Source organism: Panthera tigris, chromosome A3 (genome assembly GCF_018350195.1).
Source record: "Panthera tigris isolate Pti1 chromosome A3, P.tigris_Pti1_mat1.1, whole genome shotgun sequence".
Taxonomy (NCBI): Eukaryota; Metazoa; Chordata; class Mammalia; order Carnivora; family Felidae; genus Panthera; species Panthera tigris.
This window is the reverse complement of record NC_056662.1, coordinates 59,943,305-59,967,495: the sequence shown is the minus strand read 5'-3', so window position 1 is coordinate 59,967,495 and position 24,191 is coordinate 59,943,305. Positions and strand designations below refer to the sequence as shown.

The following is a 24,191-nucleotide window of genomic DNA, read 5'->3' as shown; positions in this document are numbered from 1 at the left end:
ACCACGAGCCACTTCAAATAGTCTAACAAAGTGATTTATGATGGATACTTTGGGTCATGCATTGTTAACTTTCAGAGGACACTAAAGATCAGCCACATGGGTAGCCAACCATATCTGTATGACCAAACTCCAATAAAAACTCTGGACATTAAGGCTTGGGTAAACTTCCTTGGTTGACAGTATTTTGTGTGTACTGCCACTCATTGTTGCCAGAAGTTAGTGCTGTCCTAAGGCTTCAGTGAGAGAGGGCAACTGGAAGTTCCACCTGTGTGCCCCAAGTGCCTTCTCCCTCAGCTAGTTTTGATCTACATCTTTTACTGAGTAAATCATAACCATGAGTACAACAGCTTTCAAGAGTTCTAGTGAGTTATTGAACCTGAGGGTGATCTTGGGGCTCCGCAAAATTGCGGTTGGTATCAGAAAGGAGAGTGGTCTTGAAACTCCTAAAGTTTGGAGTGTCAGAATGATGTTCAGTAGTCATTCTTTCTTCCTTTCTTTTAGTAATAGAACACTTCTCCCATTCCCCTAAGTGGGAAGCAGAGTTACCAATTGAGACTACATTTCCTAGGCTCCTTTAAAATCAGGAGTGGCCATGTGACTAAGTTCTGGCCAGTGAGATACAAGCAGAATAATATATATAAAAAAATATGTGCCATCTTCTCAAAGGAAGGTATTTACTCTTTTTCTGGTGTGCCCCTATGAAGTAATCTGGCTTCAACGTGAAATGAGAACAATACTTAAGGGGATTGCTAAGCAAGCAGAAGGAACCTGGGACCATGAATAACCTTAAAAAAAAAAAAAAAAAAAGGCAGTCCCTCACCCACTACAGACTGCCCACCTACTATTACAGGAAAGAGAAAAACTTCATTAGTGTTGTGTTTGTATCATTGTGTTTGTAAGTTTCTGTTACAGCAGCTAAGCCTGTACCCTAATGAATGTAAATACATTTTAACATTTTCATACTATGATTGAGAGTCAATATTTTAATAGACTACAGAGATAAAAAGAGAAAAACAAGATATATAAGAAAAATATTTGGATATATTAAAACTGAAAATGCATAACAAATATTTGTAACATCCCACTCTGAGACTGATCTTATTAAAAGGAAAGTTTCTATCCCACACAATTCAATATAACAAAGAATTTTCTCTCTTATCCTCTTTGTTATAACAACAAAAATACAAAAAGATGAATGATTTAACAAAATCAGTCATCTGAATACAAGTTGAAGGAGGTGTTCTAGAAGAATTACTAATAATTTTCCTCCCTGTAATTACAGATTTCCACAGAAAGGAAAGAAATGAAGACTGATATTTTAATAAAGCACAAAGAACTGCCTTCTCTGACTTTCCAGAGTGCAGCAAAATTAACTGGTTTGTAAACACCTTCCCTCAATTTTTCTGACTTTCTGAACTCCAAATCATGTGGCCCAATTGCTTATTAAACAACTCCACTAGGATGTCTCACATGCATTTCAAGGTCAGCATGTCCAAAAGTCAGCCTCAAGCTACAAAGTAAAACAAAAGGAAGTTCTGGAGATAACATGACTTAAAAAAAAATTTTTTTTTTTTTTTTTTTTTTTTTTTTTTTTTTTTTAACATTTATTCACTTCTGAGACAGAGAAAGACAGAGCACGAGCAGGGGAGGAGCAGAGACAGAGACACAGAATCCGAAGCAGGCTCCAGGCTGTCAGCACAGAGCCTGACACAGGGCCCGAACTCACTGACCACAAGATCATAACCTGAGCTGAAGTCGGACACTCAACCGACTGACCTACCAGCACTCCTGGAGATGACAGAATTTTTAAAAAGTCTAGAAGAAGGAATAAAAAGCCAGTGATCTTCACTAAGGAGAAGTGGTATATTCTCACAGGGAAGCCAAGTAATTATCCACAGAAAAGTTCAAGGTTGCAGTAAATCAAAGGCCAGAGTAGAAGCTCAGTAACAGGGACAGAACATAACCTCTCCAGATATGGAGGAGATAATATCAAAGAAATAGGGACTACATCTTCAGTATTTCTCATACTTCAGCATGGAGCAGAATATTTTGAAGGCCCAGTTAACACAGACTGCTGGGCCCCCACTCCAAAGTTTCTCATTCAGTAGGTCTGAAGTGGGGCCAGGAATCTCCATTTCTAAAAAGTTCCCAGGTAATGCTGATGTGGCTGGTCTGAGGCACACAAGAGGAGAAACACTGATTCTGCCTGCAGTGTATCTAGAGCGGTAATTGCAAACAGAGACAACCAGAGGAGAAGTTCAAATGAGACAGTATACCAAGTAGAAAGTTGGTATAATGTACACTAAATAGAAAGAGTATCACAGTCCGAGGACTAAATGAGTAAACTCACCATATCAAGGTTTTTAGATTACAGGTAACAAGATCTCTCCTGTCCTGTTCCTTGCACTCCTCCTCTCCCCAAATTCTAGGTCTAATCTAACAGTTTACTCTACATTAATTGAACATTTACTGTAGTTTACAGTTTTCAAGGTAAATAAAGTATAAACTGCAATCCAACATTATCTATTAGAGAAAAAAGATTTGTGTAAAACTACAATACAGGAGCGCACATTAGAGGGAATGTCAAGAAGGAATAAATGCACAGAGAAAACAGCAATAAATCTCATGATGGAGACTACATCCAAGAAGGCTTCACTGAAGAGGTAGATATGCACTGAGAACAGTGAGTAGGATTTTAATGGGCAGAAGAGGGTGAGAGGGTATTTCAGGAAGAAGGAAATTCATGAGCAAAAACACAAAAGAAAAAAGATGTTTACGGCAACATTCTGGATTGACATATGGGTAGAGGTAGTGATAACTTATAAGGTAGTTGAAGAAATATAACAGAAGGCTTTAAATATCATACTAACAAGTTTGAACCTTACTTTGTAAAAGTTAGGAAAGAAAGAGCAAATTTGTGTATGTAAATGCTGGAGGATAGGGATGGCTGCACACAGACAGGGAGAGGTTCTCCCCCCTGAGCCTAATCTACACCAAGATCTATAAACCTGGCTTTGCAAAAGTCCTCATCTTGTGTCTTCTATCCTTAAATGTATTAGATCTCCAAACTCAGAAGATATGCCAGCATACAATAATGACATACAACTAAAAACAAATTCCTCTGAATAACTGTAATTCAAAATTGTGGTCAAACTCACTCTTTTCCAGATCTGCTAGTTTCATCTGTTACAAATCTCTTTTCCCACAAATCCTTCTATTAAATGAAACTGTGAGTGAAAATAAAATAAAGGGAGTAGAATGTTTAAGAAATCACCCCTTCTGTACTTTCTGGCCTTTTTTCCTTTGCTTCATGCCAAGAATTCCCAATCATATATAAAAAACAACAACAAAACCCACTAATTTTTAAGATAATACAACATTTCAAATAGTAGATGCTGCATTCCTCAGAAAACACTAGAATTCTTATTCAATTAAACAGTTTATTTATAACACTCCCTACCTTAATAGACTATTTCTGAACATTCAGTAAGTTCCAAGAGAATGTAATATAACCTCTTTTCCCCTTAGGTTTATTTGTTTTGAGAGAATGTATACGCAAAGGGGAGGGGCAGAGAGAGAGAGACAGGGAGAGGGAGAATCCCAAGCAGGCTTTACACTGTCTGCCCAGAGCCTGACGTGGGGCTTGATCTCACAAACCATGAGATCATGACCTGAGCCTAAATTGAGTTGGACACTTAAGCTACTGAGCCACCCAGGTGTCCAAGTATGTAATATAATCTTTAAATGGCAATCAGAAATAAGATTTTCTACTGCGCATAAACAATATGCAAAAGAATATTATCAATCTTCAACACTGTACCTGAACAGCTAGTAACTTCTACTCAAGAGCTAAAATTCAAAATGGCAATTAAGTTACTAAAACACTTTATGACACTAACAACCAATGGATACGTTATCAACACCTCCACCTAACAAAAATCTCACCTCATAGGTTTAGATTTTCTCTGACTTAACACTAATAACAACCTAAGTCTAAAATTACAAATTCAAAAATACCAAAAATGAGTATTTTCACAGCCAAAATTGCCGAGCTTATAAATACCAAAAAGCATGTAGTTTATAAACTTAACTACAATTTATGTTAGTATGAGACTCAAAAGAACATTGAGCCAGGTTTTAAATACAATTATATTGATAAAAGAATGTTTTAATTTTCAATAGAGAGCAATCTTTCAGGGATCCTGGGTGGTTCAGTCAGTTAAGCATCCAACTCAGGTCGTGATCTCGTGGTTGGTGAGTTTGAACCCTGGAGCCTACATCCTGCTTCGGATTCTGGGGTCTCCCTGTCTCTCTTCCCCTCCCTGGCTCACACTCTGGCGCTCTCTCTCAAAAATAAATAAACATTAAAAAAAAATTTTTTTAAAAAGAAAGCAATCTTTCTACATATGTAAATATATTCAAATACAACCTGTTACAATTTTTTAGTAATGGAGATCACTGGGCTACTGGCTACTACTACAGAGATATGTTCTAGTTTCAATGGTCACAAATTAGACAAATGTCTGTTCTCACTTCTTCAGCTATTATTGTATAATACAAATTCTGGCTGCCTTTGTCCCTGATTCATAGGACGGAGACTCTAAATCCTTGGAATTTCACAACTGATAGAGAGAAGTGTGTTTGTTATCCTTGTTGGGCCCCTAGGACATCTTTTATTATGAACATATAACTCCCAGTGGGCCTCTAGTTTCAGGAATAGGGTTGGCCATACTTAAAAGGCCAGTCAAGTGATTAAAGGATTGGGGTTTTGAGGCATATGATATCAGCCTAACATCCTGGAAGAGGAGGGGGCTGGAGACTGATTCACCATATGGCCAATTCAATCAATCATGCCTACGTAATAAAACTCCAATAAACTCTGGACATGGAGGCTTGGTTGAGTCTCCCTGGTTGGTAGTCACATGTCAATGCGGCAAGAGGATAACATGTCCTGAAGAAATGGAAGCTTCATATCTGGGACCCTTGTAGACCTCTCTCTAGGTTGTGTCTTCATTTGTCTTGCCTTGATTTGTATCCTTAATAATAAAACTGTAATTTTAAGTACAGCACTTTCCTAAGTTCTAAGTCATTCCAGCAAATTATCAAATTTGAAGGGGTAGTAGGAACTCCCAAATTTGTAGCCAGTTGGTCACAAATACAAGTGGCCTGGAAGCCCTGGAGCTTGCAAATGGTATTTGAAGTGAGGAAAATCCAATGGACAATGCCCTTAACCTATGATATCTACCCTAACTCTGGTGGTTAGTGCCAGAATCGCACAGCTATACAACGGGACATACCATCTCACTTCTCTCTTTTAGGAACTGAATGAGAAAAAGCCAAGTGAAAGCACTTTTTAAGGCATAAAGCATTACAAAAAATAAAGGACATTTTTGGTTATGCTCTTAAACATACTAAAGAACAAACTGTTAGGGGAGCCTAACTGGTTCAGTCAGTTGAGTATCCTGACTCTTGATCTCAGCTTGGGTCTTGCTCTCAGGATTGGGAGTTCAAGCCCCACATTGGGCTTCATGCTGGTCGTAAGGCCTACTTAAGAAGAAGAAACTGTTAAAAAAAGTTTTTTTTAATTCAGGATTGTCCAATTTAATTTTTTTAAATACTTAAAATAATAGAACTTATTATAAGAAAAAATTCAGAACTCTGATGAAAAGCATTTAAAAGAGAATCATAATTTCAAACACATAATTAAGACTAATGCCTAAATGATAAAAATGTATTAAGTCCGTTTTTAGTAATCTCTAGTGTAGAAATGATGGGAGTTTAGAAAATGTAAGATTCAAGCTATTATTTTCTGACTAAATCTCCAAAAGCTCATTTTAGCCTTGGTTATGATCAGGAATGACTGAAGCCAATAAGCAACATTTTGGTTACTCAGACACTGGATTCAAGTAAAAATTATTCACATCACAATCAATTTTATTGCCTACCTCTAACCTTTCATTCAAGCATAAAGCCACGAGACCAGAATGGTCTTTAAAATATTACTCAAGCTATCCTACATGTATAGGCACCTACCTACTGGCATGAGAAAGCATACTTCTCTTTTTTTAATCAAAAAAAATTTTTTTTAATGTTTGTTTTATTTTTGAGAGAAAGTGCAAGCAGGGAAGGGGGGGGGGAGAAAGAAAGAGAGAGAGAGAGAGGGAGGGAAGGAGACAGAATCTGAAGCAGGCTCCAGCCTCTAAGCCATCAGCACAGAGCCCAATGTGGGGCTGGAACTCCTGAACCGTGAGATCATGACCTGAGCCAAAACCAAGAGTCAGACGCTTAACCGACTAAGCCACCCAGGTGCCCTGAGAAAGCATACTTTCTATCACACTATAGACTACAAGTATTTTTTCTATTACTTCAAAGCCAATGATAAAAAAACAAAACCTCAAGGTATTAAATCACAAATTTATCAGAACATATTGTTCAATTCTCTATTCTCTTGAACATAAGATATTAAGCATACATTGGTCTCAAATACATTGGTCTAAACACACTGGGTGATTAAGGGAGGGCAGTTAAGAATAATTTAAAAAATGGCCTTCTAGTAAAAACAACAGCAAAACAAAACCCCTAAGTTCTAGTACTATTTCTTCCTTTTTAAACATTTTTTAAAAGTTTATTTACTTGAGAGAGAGAGCACGTGTGTGCACAAGTGTCAGAGAGGCAGAGAGAGAGGGGGGGAGAAAAAACCCCAAGGGGCTCGATTTCACAACCATTAGATCATGATCTGAGCAGACACCAAGAGTCGAACGCTTAACCGACTAAGCCAGCCAGGCACTCCTCTAGTACTATTTCTTCTCTTAATTGAATGACTCTTTGGGTCTCATTTTCTTCCAGAAGAATATAAGGAAAATGTAAGCTGCAAGGTTCATTCTAGCACCGGCATTCTGAATCTACTTAAGTTCTACTTAAGTGTTGAGAAGTCAACAAACTCATAATTTAGATATTCTTCAAATTTTAAAGTCTTTTTTTAAAATTTATGTTTTTTAAATTTATTTTTGAGAGAGAGAGAGACAGTGCAAGCAGGGGAGGGACAGAGAGGGAGACACAGAATCCGAAGACAAGCTCCAGGCTGAGCTAGCTGTCAGCACAGAGCCCAATGCAGGGCCTGAACCCACGAACTGTGAGATCATGACCTGAGCCGAAGGCAGACGCTTAACCGACTGAGTCACCCAGGCGCCCTTCAAATTTTAAAGTCTTGCAAGTATGTCAAAAATACTTAAAAGTTTATCATGGTGTAAAAACATTCTACCAATGTGTCCCTACCTTTTTTTTTTTTTTTTTTTAGGTTTCAAGGCATTTTAATTGACTGAATGATACCCTCTTTACTTATTAAAAACAAAGATGGTGAAAATTTGCTCCATAATCAGCAGAAACTGATCTTTAATTTTTATTAAGTATTTACTTGCTACCTGAAATTTTAGCCTTAAGCAAATTTAAAGGTACAATGTTTTCTTAAACCTGATGCCTCGCATCTATCAAGCAAAACTTTTTCAAACTATTTACATAGGTGACCTTCCATGATGGACATGCTTTGACTTATTTGTAGCTCTGTAATAAGATGAGAAAAAAAATAATTTTGCCTATCATCAACCTATTAAAACGTTTCTCACTTACAGAACATTTAGGCATTTAAGTGTAATAGTTAAATCGAAAACAAAAAACAAAACTTAGCCACAAACAATGAAACTACTTGTAGTTATAGGAACACCACACACAAATAACATGGTAAAATATGATGGCAAATTTCCAAGTAGAAACCATGAGGTTTTTTTGGTGTTGTTTTTAGTTTGAGAGAGAGAGTAAGCACAGGTGGGAACCTTAAGCAGGCTCTATGCCCAGCACAAAACCTGATGCAGCGCTTGATCCCGTGACCCTGGAATCATGACCTGAGCTGAATTAAAGAGTCAGACACTCAACTGACTGAGTCACCCAGGCACCCCCAGAAGCCATATTTTTATGTGCCTCAGAGAAAAGTAGTTATGACCTTGAGTTATGGACTCAGGTAGTAGACTGAAATCCTGAAATCCTTTCATAACTGTGTGACTGGCCCAAGGAACATTATCTAAATCTGTTTCTTTATAACTGTGCTACCTCAGAGTGGTTGTGAATACTGAATGAGGCAATGCACTCAGCAAAGAGCCTGACACATAGTAAATGTTCAATAAGTTAGCAATTATTATTAAATTTTGGAACAAATGTTACACAGAGAAGCAGTATTTTGAATTTTTTTCCTAAGTTTAAGGCCCACTGATAGGATCCTATTTGTTAAAGTTCAGAGTAAGAAAGAAGTATGTTCCTACAAAGAAGCACCTTAATAAAGATACGTGGACTGAGTAAAAATAACTGGTATCAAGCAAGTGCAGTTACTACAGGCAGAATCTTAGTTTCTAAGAACTCAAGTTGCATTAGCTCAAATCATCTATTATTACAAAGTTACTGTTTGTTAATTCTTTCCTCTCCATTTCTGTAAAATATTAAAGGAAAAACAAAATCCCACTATGAAAAGATGAACAGAAAGGGGAAAAAAAGATAAGAAGTAGAGTTGGGTCACTATAAGCTCTTGTCAAGAGCCAAACACAATGGGGGAGGGGAGGATCCGTAACAAAAAATAACAGAAATTGAATGCCAAAGATGATAAACACCCCTCTTTCCCAAATACTACAGGACTCATCCTTCAACTTGATCTTCCAGGATTTTCCGTCTTGGGCCTCCAGCAAGTCCTTTCATCACCACAGTCCCATCTCCAGCAGAACTTCAAAAGGAAATATGTAAAAGCTACTCTGGTGGGCAGCTGCTGAGATAATCTCTCCTAGCATCTTCCACAGATCACAGAATGAAAAAGCTGACTTACACATTACAACCAATACTGGTCACCATCCTCAGCAGTTTATTTTTTAATCCATTCTAGACATTCACAAGATGTATTTATTTTAAAAATAAGTTTACAGGGGCACTTTGGTTGGCTCAGTTACGCGTCCAACTCCTGGTTTCAGCTAAGGTCATGATCTCAGTTTCATGAGTTCGAGCCCCATGTCAGGCTCTGTGGATTCTTCTTTCTCCCTCTCTCTTCCCTCTCTTACTCATGCTGTCTCTCTCAAATATATAAACTTAAAAAATAAAAAAAAATAAAAAGGAGTTCCATTAATACAACTTTGGTAGCCAAAAATACCAGCAAAAGTCATAAATATAAAATTAAATGATTGCACGTTTGTCTCATGCAAAAACAAAATGCTAAGTGAATGTTCCAAGCTAACATCAAATACTGTTCCTATAAACTATAAAATAATCTTGTTCTAAGTACTTGACATATATTAACTCAATTATTACTCAGCATAATCCTATAAGGTATATACAGTCTCCATCTCACAGATGAACAAACTGAGGCATCAAAGGATATTAACTTGCCCAAGACTACAGAATCAGTAAATGATAGGAGACAACATTCTGTCCCAAGCTGTCTGACTCCAGAGCCATGTTTAAATTAAGTATACCATTCATTCAACAAGTTCTTTTGAGCACCTACTATGTGCCAGGCACATTTCTGAGCACTGGGAACAGAGCTGTGAGAACAGTAAGACAAGGTCCCTGCCCTCTAGTGGGGGAGAGGCATTGGAGCAAACTGATAAATAAGTCAACAGTGTGACTTTCACCAAATAAATGCTATGAATAAAAAGCAAAATGAAAGAATCAAAAAGTGGTAGATCGGGGCTGGCTTGTATTTTAGGGATCAGGGAAGGCCTCTCTGAGGTGATGACATTTGATGAGCAAACAGAAGATGTAAAGGCAAGATAACCACCAGAAGCAAGGCGTGGCCCAACTAAGAGAACACCAAGTTTAACACTGGTAAGGTAGTAACAGTTTGGTTAGTTCAAGAAATGACAAAAGGACCAGGGAACTGGGGCACGGTGATGAAGAGTCGAGTCGTGGCAGCTGACAAGTCATGTAATGCCCTAAGGGTAAACAGGAAGCTTTCTCAGAGGATTTTGAGCCCAAGGATGACAACAGGACTTATGTCTTTAAAAAGACCATGGATTCTTAGGCGGGGATCAGTCAGGAAGAAAAACAAAACAGGGATACCAGGGAGGGCACTGTTAAAACAGTCTAAGGAAGAAATGAACTCATAGTGGATTTAGTACTGTTTGTAAGTAGATGAGACACTAAAGGAAGAGCACACAACCCCAATCGTTCCCAAAAAGGACTGTTTAAAATACAAGGGGCACCTGAGTGGCTAAGTGGGTTAAGGTTCCGACTTCGGCTCAGGTCACGATCTCGCGTTGCGGTTCGTGGGTATGAGCCCCATGCTGGACTCTACACTGACAGCTCAGAGCCTGGAGTCTGCTTTGGATTCTCTCTCTCCCTCTCTTCTCTCTCTCTGTCTCGCTCTCACTCTCTCTGTCCCTCCTCCACTCACACTGTCTCTCTCTCTCAAAATAAACACCTACTTATAAAGAAATAAATAATAAATAAAATATGCTTCCTCCCTTCATCCTTCATTCTTAACAACTTAGAAGATTCCTTTTTAATATCCAAGTTAATGCTTCAGTTGATGCTATATATAAAAGAAAAAAAGGTTAATACATATTTCCTTCAATTAGAAGTACTGTTTAATGTAGTCTATTATGGATAATATGCCACATACACTTGCACATTCTTGAGAAGCAGAAAGAGATTTACTACTCTTTAGCTAAGGGTTGGTTCATTTATTCAGAGACAAGAAGTACCTATCCCCTCCTCTGATCAGTTCTCCTCTCATGCTTTGTTTCCAGCATTTCCTGGCTCATTCTAGATGGTGAATTGCAATAAAGAAGTATACCAAAGCAAGCAAGTATGTATGTATTTATTGAGCAGCACTGTATACCAGGTACTCACTAGATGCCTTACATTGAAAGACTCATTTAATCCTCAGCTACCTACGGTAAGAAATAACACGAGAAAATTCTATACGAGGGGAAAAAATCAGATAAGAGTAACTTAAACTGTCCAAAGTCACAGAGCTAATAAGCCAGAATTTACATCTACATCTAACTCTAAAGTTCTTATCTTTCCACCACAACAACTGCCAAAGAAAGGACTATCAGATGTATCATATGTAGTCTTTCCAATTTATTATTAATGACTAGCTTGTTGCTGGTGAGGACAGGGTTTCTCTCTCTCATGGAGAACTGAGTTTTGAAGTTGGGGTGGGGAAGATGGAGTCGTCCTACTTATTCAAATATTATTTTGAAAAATTATTTTCCACTTGAGGTATCATAAACATTAACCCTAAAAGAGTGATTCCTACGTTTTGGGGGGAGGGGGAAATCTTAAATATGTATTGTTTACAACAAAATGTGAGTAAAATTCTGACAAAAGACGAGTTTGGTACACACTGAAAGAGAAAAAGAGAATATGGATAAAAAGATAATCACAACACATGTAGAATCTGAGTGGCAAATAAACAGCCTAAGAATTGAATGGAGATCTTCCTAGACCTGAAAAAAATTCCTGGAAAAGGAACTTTAGGTGAACCTCCCAGAGTCCACCACAGGAAACAGGGAGGGAACCACTTGCTAGCAGCACTTGCACCGTCTAAGACAAGGCTATGTGGGAAAGGAGAGATGGGAAGTCTGGAAAGCAGGTCGACCGTACCCCCCACAGGATGGACTGCGGTGTACTGCTCCACAGCAAGAACCAAGGCTGTGGTGTGCCCAACCCTAACGAAGAAACGGCTAATTCCCCAAGACTAAAGTGCAGAGGCCACAGAGACCAGGCAGACACACGGAATGGAGAACTGTTACATAAAAGTCCTTAGAAGTTAGTTACAGGTCCTTTTATGGGATGTGGTAGTCCACATTATTTTCACCTAAATGATACCATTTCTACTCTATACGTGACCTAAGAAGGCGTGAGAAACAGAAATAGTAAACTTAGACCATCCGCAAGTATTTTGTTTTAAACAAGGAGTGGTATATTAAGGTATTTCCTCACAGAGTGTTTAGGTAGGAAGAGCCGTTAAATATATAAGGAAAAGCCCTTTCGGTCCACACAGGGACTTAATCATTTTAACAGTGAGTGGAAGTGTGAAAAAGGGCACTTGTTAAGGACAGTTGGGGAAAGGTGCACTGCGTATTAAGGAAACAGGGAACAAGGAAAACTAAGTGAATAAAAATTGTCTTCAGACAGTCCAACACCGATTTCGGGCCCCAATGCGGGAGAGGGGTGTCTGATATAGGGGTCACGGGAGGTGGGGGAGGGGATGGCCTGCGGCGGGGAACACAAGCGTCCGGCCCCAGCAGACATCCTGCGATGCCCGAAGAGCCGACGACCAAACGCGCGCATGAATGAATGGCGCGGGGATGAATGGCCGGCCCAGGCGCCGACGCAGGAAGGAGTTTGCGGCGCGGTGTGAGCGGGGCCGGGGGTGGCGTCCGTCGGTGGGACGCAGGGAGAACCGAGAGAAGGGCCGCCGTGCGAGACTCTTTGGCGCGGCGCGTCTGTGGGGCGGCCGTTTGCGGGAGGCAGGGTCGGCGGCCGCCGGCCGGCCGCGCCATGGCGGAGGGGGAAGGGGAGGTCACGCGTTACATAACCCGGCAGCTGCCGCGCTTGGGGACGCCGCGGGCCGCCCAGGCCGCGACAGGACGGCCTGCGGTGCCCGGGCTGGCGCGCCCTCCCCGGCCCCGCCTCAGGCTGTCCGCGTTCGGGCGGGTCTGCGGCGCCTCCGGGCGACGCGTGTCCGGTCCCACCCCTCCCCCACCCCCGCCGCCGGCCCGGGGGTCGCTCACCTTCCGCGTTGCCCCGGACCACCATGCCCGGGCACCGCTGCCTGCTCGGCCTCGAGGGCTCCGGTGCCCCTACCGCCGCCGCACAGTACCCTTGCAGGGGGCCGGGGGGAAGGGTCGCGGGAAGGAGTCACACCGCCGCGCCACGGCCCACGCTCGCCCCACGCTCACGGCGGCCGGCCCTGCGCGCGCTCCGCGGCTGCTCCCGCCCCTCCCCGACTCCCGCGGGCGCGCGCGTCGCAACTCCGCCCCGCCCCTCCCCCTCCACTGCTTGCGCGCCCCCTGGCTCCGCCCCCTCCGCTCTCCTCCTGCGCTGGCCTGCGGGGCGCGCTAGGCTGGCAAGCGACCGTCCCCGCCCCGGCTCGCATTCATCCCTGAGCGGCGCACGCGCCTGGCCCGCGCCCTGTCCCGGGCGACCCGGAACCGCGGGCGCAGCGCCTCGAAGCTCCGCGGTTGCCTGCCTGGCCACGCCCCGCCCTCCCGCCACCGCCCGCAGGGGGCAGCGCCTCTGCGGCACGTGACCGTCTTGCTAGCGGGGGCGGAGAGGCGTGCGGCGCGGGCCCGCCTTCCGCCGCGCGCAGCCTGCCCTACACCCCACAAGCTGCGGGTCTCCTACTCGGGTCGTCACGCCTGGGTCGCCTCGCCCGAGGAGGCGCTGCTCTCGCTTCAGCGAGTGCCCACCACCGCCCCGGTCCCGCGATGGACTTCCCACTCTGGGAGGAGACAAGTGCGGGGACTGACCATGCTTAAAATCCTGGCACTGTCTGAAGACGCGAGAAACACACGGTCCCCCTCCACAAGCAATTGATTTACAGTGACATCTAGCGGAGAAAGGGACACACACGAACTGACACTTTCCTATGTCAGGGAGCAACCGAGAATCATGGCCCACGTAGGGGGAATGAACACTGCGCCACGGGGTTTAAGTGATTCAGCGCCAGCTCCCACAGAGACGCAAACACCATTTCTTGTCCCATGAGTTCCCGCCCAGGATTGCACCTGGATATTTGTAAACCAACGGCGGTATCCCATCCCACGTGCAGCGCTGGGGTTATACGCGAAAGCAATTTTCTACTAATGTTAAAAAAAAAAAAATTCATACATTTTGTATGCTTAAATACAATTTTAATTGAGGGCCTTCCGGCAAAAGACAATTGTTCCATAAGGACCATTTTCCCACCCCCTTTTGGCTGTGTCGCTTTGCCAAGAGATCGCACATTGCTATTATAATAGGCTTTATTGTTGGAATGAACAAACATGAAGCGAACCTCTGTGCAAAGGCTCAACACTTTTTTTCCTTATTCCCTCACCTCAGATAATTCGAAGAGTTTGCATGTACTTAGGAAACAGCACTCTTTTGAAGACTGATTTTGCAGAGCTGAGACTTGTTTACTGGTAGTTCAGAGGATATTTGAATGACTTGTTTCTTTTATTCAAGCCTTTTTGGGTTTTGCCATTTTATAGACTTGTAGATGCACTTTAACTTCGGTATTCTTGTCTCTGACCCAGCAAAAGCAGGGTGCATGTTTTTCTGAGACGTCATAATTTAATACATTGGCGTAATTTCAGAGGGCTCACAATTAGCTGCTCACTGCAACTAAGGGTATCCTCATCTGCTGAGATCCCACATAAAAACAATGGTAAGCCCTTATTAATTTTTTTAAAATGTGTATCTCTAAATGGCAGCATTCTGTTAACAAGAAATGACAAAACTCGATTTTCAAATTGGAAAATAACCTGGAAACTCTACAGGAAATGTACCATTTATTTCAATTGCAATTTTCTCTATTAAAAGATTTTTTTTTTTTGTATTTTCTCAAGAAAGAAACACAAACATGGAGCAGCTAACTGACCTTGGCAACACCTCTATAGAATATAGTAAGATAGTATGACTGCATTTTAGTGCTATTAGAAAGCCTCTGATAAGGAAGAAAAAAAATACCATTCCTCTTTAGATAAAAAAGGACAAAAAGATGAAGAGTACATGAATAAAATGTATACAAACTCTAAAATCCTTCATACAACCTTTCCAGGGGTTTTTTTTTGCCCATTCTAGAATATTCTGTTATGCTATCCCATAATATATTACACAATGTCTGAAGAGCCTTTTATTTCAATTTTGTCCAGTCACCTACATTCATTCTTCCATTTACTTCCATTGATTCTCATGGGGACTGTCTTTCCCAGTCTAAGGGGAGCTGGTTTGACCTTTGGGTAGTGCAACTGAGAGAGCCACTCTGGACTCCCACACTTGAGAGATGCTTTGGGACACTCTGCCTTATTCCTCTTTTCTGAGCTTCATTAAAATTTATTTTTGAGATTTCTATCATTACTGACATCTCAAGGGGCCTATAGAAGTGCAGGCCCTTGTAGGCACAGCCCTGGGAAAGGATGTAGCTCTGTTACCCTTTAACCTCTTTATTTGGCAGTCAACTTTCCTTGAAAACATCCACATCTAGTCTCTCAAATACTAAAAGCAGAAAATAAGAACATGAAACCATTAAAAAACAGAGATCTGTACTCAAGTCCCTTGGGTGATCTACTCACACTGCAACTCCTGTGATTTACTCATGGGAAAGACGAACATGCTGATCGTTGTAAGGCATTCAGCACATTATGCTGAAAGATGAAATAATAACAAGGAAGAATGGGCATAAACCCACAGAAACTTAGAAAGGAAGTTGGAGTCAGAATTGGATTACTGAGACTTAATACTTCTAAACACATTATCTGTTTTTACAGAGTAAAAAAAGACCATGGACAGGTATATATATCTGTAATTAAAAACATAGTTCACAAAATTCAGGATGATTTAACAATTAGTTGTGATAAGCATTCTGAATGCCAGTTACACTTGGGTCACCAGGGAACAAATGCATTTCCTGCTCTCAAAAAGTTTCCAATATAGGAAGGGAGGAGACAAATCAATAAACAGGCACCTGCAGTACAGGTTCAGAGCTGCTACCCAAGAGTGTTCTATGGGAACATAAAAAGGATGTCAGCAAGGCTTCCTAGAGAGGGTGACATCTCAGTAAAAACTGAGATACTGGTCAATTTGGCTAGGGAAATGCCACTCCCCACAGAGGAAGCAACATGTGCAAAGGCAGAAGGGAGGGAGAACCAGGAACATTCCAGAAACTGCATAGTGCAAAGCACAGAAGGACATTGGTGGGGAGTATGCTGAAAAAAGGTTGGAGAGGCAAGTAGGGGTCAAATCATGAAAGGCCCCTTAGAGTATACGAATGTGTTTTGACTGTATTCTGAGGGCAATGAATCATTGAAGGGTTTTAATGAATAAAGTGACTTTCTAGTCACTCTGGCTCTGCATGGTAAGTAGGGATGGAGGCCGTCAGGAAGGCTTGTGTTAGTCTAGGTGCCCAGAGGCAGGCACAGAGGAGGGAGTGGTTTGGATCTGACAATGGTAGAGGTTTTGCAAAGCAAGTATAATGCATGGAGAAAAGGGCAAAGAAATTGAAGATGTATTCAAGGGAGGGATTATACTGATTGATCATGGAACTGAGTCTCAGTAATTTTGTTTCACAGCATTCCTAGGCCAAAAGAAATACTTAATAGTTTATGAAGGAAGTAGGGCCAAACAACTTAATAAGCATTTGTGACATAACAACTTAATAGGCATTTGAAAAAATAATACACATAAAGTGAAAGCAAAAATAATATTTGAATTTCATTTTTAAATAACCATCATTACTTCCCAATGGGAACTATGTGCCCATTGGGCAATGTAAAACTTCTCAAACTATGCGATTAGGTTGGATACTGCCAACCTCATCTCCCATTCCACATTGGCAAAAACCTTTCACATGTATTGCTTCATATTGCATTATAACAAGAGGTACATTCTGTCCCATTACCACTGATACTAAGTTAAATCCTTGGCTAGGTGGTGACAGCCAGATCGCTCCTTTGCAAAACCATGTTTTCCCCTGTGCACACGGTGGAGCAGTACTTTTTATCAAGTGAATATTCTTTTTAACAATCTTTTCACTTAGCGGTTTCACCATTCATGGATGATCTGGCCTGAATCAGTTGTTTTATTAGGTTGCAAAGAAGTGATTTTCTAATTTCATAATTTCTCCCACATTGAATAGCTGACATTTTGTCAACTGGGGATAAACTCTCATTTCTCCTTGAAAAGGAGGGCAAATGCTTAATTCCTTCCCTTTCATTACCAATGTTCATAGAAAAGTATTATCTAAGAGTTACCTCCAGTGTTGGTAAATGAGCCTTTTCTTTCTCTGTTTTTCCTTCTTTTTCTTGAAAAATTGAAAGGACTCATAAATATTTATTTATTTATTGTAATCTTGCAGTTGATTATATTCATTCTTTTTGAGGTGTAAATTGTTCCAAATTTGGCCAGTCATAACCCCTTCAAGTTGGTGCCTATGTCCTGTAACCCACCCCAGTAGTTGTTTAAAGTAGTTTTTGTTTGTTTTTGTTTGTTTGTTTAATGTTTATTTTCGAGAGAGAGAGAGAGAGATAAAGAGATAGAGCACAAGCTGGGGAGGAGCAGAGGGAGAAGGAAACATAGAATCCAAAGCATGCTCCAGGCTCTGAACTGTCAGCACAGAGCCCAACGCGGGGCTCAAACTCACAACCTATGAGATCATGACCTGAGCCGAAGTCAGATGCTTAACTGACTGAGCCACCCAGGTGCCCCTTCTGTTTGTTTTTGTTGTTTTGTTTTGTTTGTTTTTAATGTTTATTTTTAAGAGAGAGAAAGAGAGAGACAGGGTGAGAGTGGGGGAGGGGGAGGGGGAGACAGAGACACAGAATCTGAAGTAGGCTCCAGGCTCTGATCTGGCAGCACAGGGCCTGATGTGGGGATCGAACCCACGAACCGCGAAATCATGACCTGAGCTAAAGTTGGACACTCAACCGACCGAGCCACCTAGGCGCCCCTGTTTTATTAATCTAATAAGGCTACCACTATTAGTCTTCTCTTTCAGTTTTCTTACCTATTCTTGTTTGCTAATTTTTCCATTTTAGAATCAACTTGTATAGTTCTCTGGGGAGAGGGAACTTTATATTTTTATTGGCACTTCATTAAACATATGTATAAACAGGGATAATTTTTGATGCTGAATTATCTTACCCAAGGACATGGGACATCTTTCCATTTCTTCATTGCCAAATTAGAGTCTTTCAGAAGCTTCCCAAAATTTGGTTACATAAGTTTATGCACATTTGTGTCTCTTTTTATGAATTTTATCTATGTGTTTTTTTTGTTGGTTGCTGTAGTAAATAGTCTTATTTATTGTCTTTTTAAACTGGCTATTGTTTAAATGAAGTCTATTGATTTTTTTATAGGTTAATTTTATATTCTACTGTATTAAAATGTCTGTTGTTTGAATTGGTATTTTTCATTGATTTTCTTTTATTTTTCAAATATTCTATCATATCATCTGCATACAGATAACATTTTAATTCTTATTTTACTATTTTTACTTCTTTAATCATTTTTCTCTTATTTGATTGCTTTAGTTAATACCTCCAATATATCATAGCTGAAATAGTGGGAAACTGTTCCTAATTTTATTTATTTAATTTATTTATTTTTAATATGAAATTTATTGTCACATTGGTTTCCATACAACACCCAGTGCTCATCCCAACTGGTGCGCTCCTCAATGCCCATCACCCACTTTCTCCTCCCTCCCACCCACCCATCAACCCTCAGTTTATTCTCAGTTTTTAATTTAATTTTTTTATTTTTAATTTTTTTTAATACTTATTTTTGAGAGAGAGAGACAGAGTGTGAGCCGGGGAGGGACAGAGAGAGAGGGAGACACAGAATCTGAAGCAGACGCCAGGCTCTGAGCTGCCAGCACAGAGTCCGACACAGGGCTTGAACTCTCGAACTGTTAGATCATGACTTGAGTCGAAGTTGGACACTCAACCGATTGAGCTACCCAGGTGCCCCCTCAGTTTTTAATTTTAATGGGAGTGGGTCCAGTGTTTCACATTAAGTGAGATGGTAGTTTTAAGGCTAAGATATATATCAAGTATGATCCTGATTATAAAAAGGAATCCACATTTGACCTGTAAAGATATTAGAGGTCATCACTCCCATCAGTGATCACGACAATAATCAGTGACTTTTTTTTTAGATGTATCAGAGAACTGAGGGGGCGCCTGGGTGGCTCAGTCGGTTGGGCGTCCGACTTCAGCTCAGGTCATGATCTCACGGTCCCTGAGTTTGAGCCCCACATCAGGCTCTGTGCTGACAGCTCAGAGCCTGGAGCCTGTTTCAGATTCTGTGTCTCCCTCTCTCTCTCTGACCTTCCCCCATTCATGCTCTGTCTCTCTCTCTCTGTCTCAAAAATGAATAAACGTTAAAAAAAATTTTTAATAAAAAAATAATAATAAAAAAGGGAACTGAGGTCACATGACAAACCACCACCCCAAAATCTAGAGACAAGTATATCCAGATATATATATCCAGATATATATGCTATATATATCCATATATAGCATAGATCTGCTTACCCAGAGAAGAAGTTATTGGATGCCATAAGACAGTAGGAACACTTGCAAGGAAATTTGGATGAATTGCTAGAGTTTGCTTGGACTAGTGTAAGAGTGAGGAATTTGGGATCCGCAGCCATAGATTTTAATTCAGCTAGATCAAGAATCACTTTAAATATGAATGGTCTAAACACACCAGTTAAAAGACAGAAGTTTTCACGTTGGATTTAAAACAAAACAAGACTAGATACTGTGTACAATAAAACCCACTTTAAATATAAAGACTCAGATTGGTTAAAAGTAATGGGATAGAGAAAGATATACCTTGCTGGCACTAACCAAAGAAAGTTGGAATAGCTATCTTAATTTCAACCCAAAAGACTTCCAAATGTGGAATATTATCAGGAATAAAGAAGGGCAATTACATAATGATAAAAGGGTTAATTCTCCGAGAAGGTATAATAATCCTTATTGTATATGTACCTAACAACAAAGTGTCAAAATACATGAAACAAAAGCTGATGGGACTGAAAAGAGAAATAGACAAATCCACAATTATAGTTGAAGACTTCAGCACCTTTCTGTCAGTAATTCATAAATCAAGCAGGCAGGAGCCAGTAAGGATATAGATGACCTGAAAAGACTATCAAACAACCTGATCTAATAGACATTTATAGGATAATCCATCCAACCAGAGCAGAGTGTACATTCTTAACTGCACATGAAACATTCACCAAGATAGACTGCATTCTTGGCCATGAAATATACCTTAACAAATTCAAAAGAATAGAAATCATACAAAGTATGTTCTCAGACCATGACATTAAAATTGAAATCAGTAACAGAAAGATAGTTAGGAAAATCTTTAGAGATTAAACAATACTATTCTAAATATTTAGAGATTAAACAACACTATTCTAAATAACACAAGGATCAAAGAAGTCTCAAGAGACATGTAAAAATATTTTGAACTAAATGAAAATGAAAATACAACTTTCCAAAACGTGTGGGATATAGTGAAAGCAGTGCTTAGAGAGAAGTTCTTAGTATTATAGGTGATATAGATATAGATATAGATATAGATATAGATATAGATATAGATAGATATATCAATAATCAATAATTTTCTACCTTAGGAAACTTGAGAAATAAGAACAAACTAAATCAGCAGAAGAAAGGATGTAATAAAATTAGAGCAGATATCAGTGAAAAGGAAAACAGGGGAACAAGAAAATCAATGAAAACAAAATTTGGTTCTTTTGAAAAGATCCATAAAATTGATAAGCCTGTAGCCAGGGTAACCAAGAAAAAGGAGAGAAGACATAAATGACCAGTATCAGGAATGATATTGGTAATGATTTAATTCCCCATGGGCATCAAAAATAAAATAAGGTAATACAATGAACATTTTTGATAGCTTAGATCAAATGGACCAATTGTTTGAAAGACACAACCTACCAAACTCACTCAGAGTATATAGTCTTTTCAAGATCTAATCCTATATCTATTTAAAAAATTGAATTAAAAGTCTTCCCAACAAAGAAAACGCCAGGCCAAGATGATTTCACTGTTGAATTCTACCAAATGTTCAAAGAAAAAAAATCAATTCTACCTGGTATCTTTCAAAAAATGAAAAAAAGAGACATTTTCCAACTTGTTCTATTATCAAAACCAGTTAAAGATGGAACAGCTGGGGCGCCTGGGTGGCGCAGTCGGTTAAGCGTCCGACTTCAGCCAGGTCACGATCTCGCGGTCCGTGAGTTCGAGCCCCGCGTCAGGCTCTGGGCTGATGGCTCGGAGCCTGGAGCCTGTTTCCGATTCTGTGTCTCCCTCTCTCTCTGCCCCTCCCCCGTTCATGCTCGGTCTCTCTCTGTCCCAAAAATAAATAAAAAAACGTTGAAAAAAAAAATTAAAAAAAAAAAGATGGAACAGCTAAGAAAAACTAGCCTCTCATTAACTCAGATGCAGAAATCCTTAACAAAATATTAGCAAATTGAATTCAGCAATATATAAAAATTATGATACATTACAACCAAATGGGGTTTACCCTAAGAATGCAAAACTGGTTCAATACTCATAAATCACTCACTGTAATTAATCATTTTAAAGGAATACAAAAACCTGTATGGTTATAGCAATAGTTGCTGAAAAACCATTCAACAAAAAATTTCAAATTAGAAATAGAAAAGTTTTTTTAGCCTAATGAAGTGTATACATAAAAAACCTACAGCTTATATAATACTTAATGATGAGAGACTGAATGCTTTCCTCTAAGCATAGGAACAAAGCAAGTATATTCTTTTACATCTCAGTTACTCAACATCATACTGGAAGTCCTAGCCAATGCAATATGACAAGAAAAGGAAATAAAATTATGCAAATTGGAAAGGAGGAAATGAAACCGTCTTTATTTGCAGCTGACGTAATTGTGTATGTAGAAAACCTGAAAGAGAATCTCTTGGGACAAATAAGGGAGTATATCAAGGTCACAGAATACAAGGTCAATATACAAAAGTCATTTGCTTTTATATATACCAGCAAAGCATAATTGGAATTTGAAATGAAAATAAGAAGAAATCAAAGTCATCAATGGGGGCACCTGGCTGACTCAGTTGGTGGAGCATGTGACTCTTGATCTTGGGGGAATGAGTTCTAGCCTCATGCTGAGTGTAGACATTACTTAAAAGACTAGTCATCAGTGGCATTTGTTTTAAAATGTTTATTTATTTATTTTGATAAAGAGAAAGAGAGAGTGAGAGAGAGCACACAACCTGGGGAGAGGCAGAGAGACAGGGAGAGAGAATTCCCAAGCAGTCTCAATGCTGTCAGCACAGAGACTGGTGTGGGTCTCAATCTCACAAACTGTGAGATCATGACCTGAGCTGAAATCAAGAGTTGGACGTTTAACTGACTGAGCCACCCAGGTACTCCTAGTCACCAATGGCATTTTAAATGTAACAATAATAGCTAATTATTATCAGTGTAGCATGTATGTTGAAGTCACCCTGTCTCAATTCAAATGGACAATTTAATCTTTGCTGTTTTTAATTTAGCAACAGAAGAAAGTTGGGAATTTCCCTGTCAAACAAATGAGTTATACATATATAATTCATATTTTACATTTATATTCTCTCCTTCAATTTTTAGTGGCATAAATAACGGTTTCCTAACTTCTTTGATTATTTTTAAACTTAATATTACTTTTATCCAAAGCTTATAACTTCTCCCTGCCCCTTAATTTCTGATTTCCAAGCCAATACTGTCAATTTTTGTAGCAATTTATGCCGACATTTACCTTCATGTTTCCAATGGCATGTTTATGTTGCTAGTACTCGCTCTTTCAATTTTAGATATTGTCCACTGACTTCTTACCATGAAATATGTGTATTTGGCTGTCTTAAGTGAAAATTTATGTGCAACACACACACACACACACACACACACACATTTTCCACCCCATATATTCTCATTTTAGGTATGTCACAAAAGTTGGTTATGCCAGTGCTTAGTGTTTACATTATCATGACTGTTTAAATTAACATTCGGAGGTGACTTATATAGTTTATATGACCATAATTTTTTTAATAATCAGATAAACTATCAGTTTTCATTTTTTCTTGGAGTCATGACACCATAATTTAGAGGTCATTTCTTGTTCCAATGATGGCTGGTGGCTCTCTAGTTCTGCTGCACAATTGTTTTCCTGAGAGTTCTTTTTGACTTTTGAGAATTTTCTTCTTCTATATCCATCTTGATTCCATTTCTTCTTTCTTGAGTCTCTTGTTTTGATCTAGCATATCCTCTAACAGCTTCCTGAGAAACAGTGCAAGGGAGGTTATTTTTTCTCTATTCTACTCTCATATTTGATAGATAATGGCAATGTTTTAAAGTTGTAAATTATTTCCCTAAGAAATTTCAAGGTGCTGTTCAACCATGTTGTGGCTTCTACCACTGAAAATCTGATGCCATTCTGATTTCTAGACCTGTGATCTCACTTTTTTTTTCTCTAGATCTTCCATTTATTTCTGGTGTCCTAGAAATTCACAGTTATATGCTGTAGTGTGGCACTTCTGTTCATTATGTTGCGTACTTCATGGACTCTTTCCATTTAGAAGCTCATGTTCATCTATTTTAATTTTTGTCTTATACTATTTCTTTGATAATTTCTTTCTTTCCTTTACCTCAAAGAACTTAAAAAAAACCTAAGCTTAAAGTTAGTAGAAGGAAAGAAATAACAAAGATCAGAATAGAAATAAAAGGAATAGAGACCAGAAAAATGATACAAATGATACAAAAATGATACAAAAATCAAGAGTTGATTTTTTTACCATTTAATTTAATTTAATTTATTTTTTTAATTTACATCAAAGTTAGTTAGCATATATTGCAACAATGATTTCAGGAGTATATTTCTTAATGCCCCTTACCCATTTAGCCCATCCCCCCTCCTCCAACCCCTCCAGTAACCCTCTGTTTGTTCTCCATATTTAAGTCTCTTATGTTTTGTCCCCCTCCCTGTTTTTAATATTATTTTTGCTTCCCTTCCCTTATGTTCATCTGTTTTTTGTCTTAAAGTCCTCATATGAGTGAAGTCATATGATTTTTGTCTTTCTCTGACTAATTTCACTTAAGATAATACCCTCTGGTTCCATCCATGTAGTTGCAAATGGCAAGATTTCATTCTTTTTGATCGCTGAGTAATACTCTGTTGTATATATATATACCACCTCTTCTTTATCCACTCATCCATCGATGGACATTTGGGCTCTTTCCATACTTTGGTTATCATTGATAGCGCTGCTATAAACATTGGGGTGCATGTGCCCCTTCGAAATAGCATCCCTGTATCCCTTGGCTAAATACCTAGTAGTGCAATTGCTGGGTTGTAGTGCAGTTCTATTTTTAATTTTTTGAGGAACCTCTGTACTGTTTTAC

At 39.6% G+C, this 24,191-nt stretch overlaps 1 protein-coding gene across 3 annotated transcripts in view; it reads right to left on the bottom strand.

The window, feature by feature from the left end:
• Positions 1-12,957, bottom strand: part of REV1 (REV1 DNA directed polymerase) — a 90,792-nt gene extending 77,835 nt beyond the window's left edge. For all 3 annotated transcript variants that reach the window (XM_042981182.1, XM_042981183.1, XM_042981186.1), the window contains exon 1: positions 12,774-12,957. The gene's annotated coding sequence lies outside the window, so the exon portion shown is untranslated. The remainder of the gene's footprint in view (positions 1-12,773) is intronic.
• Positions 12,958-24,191: the final 11,234 nt, after the last annotated feature.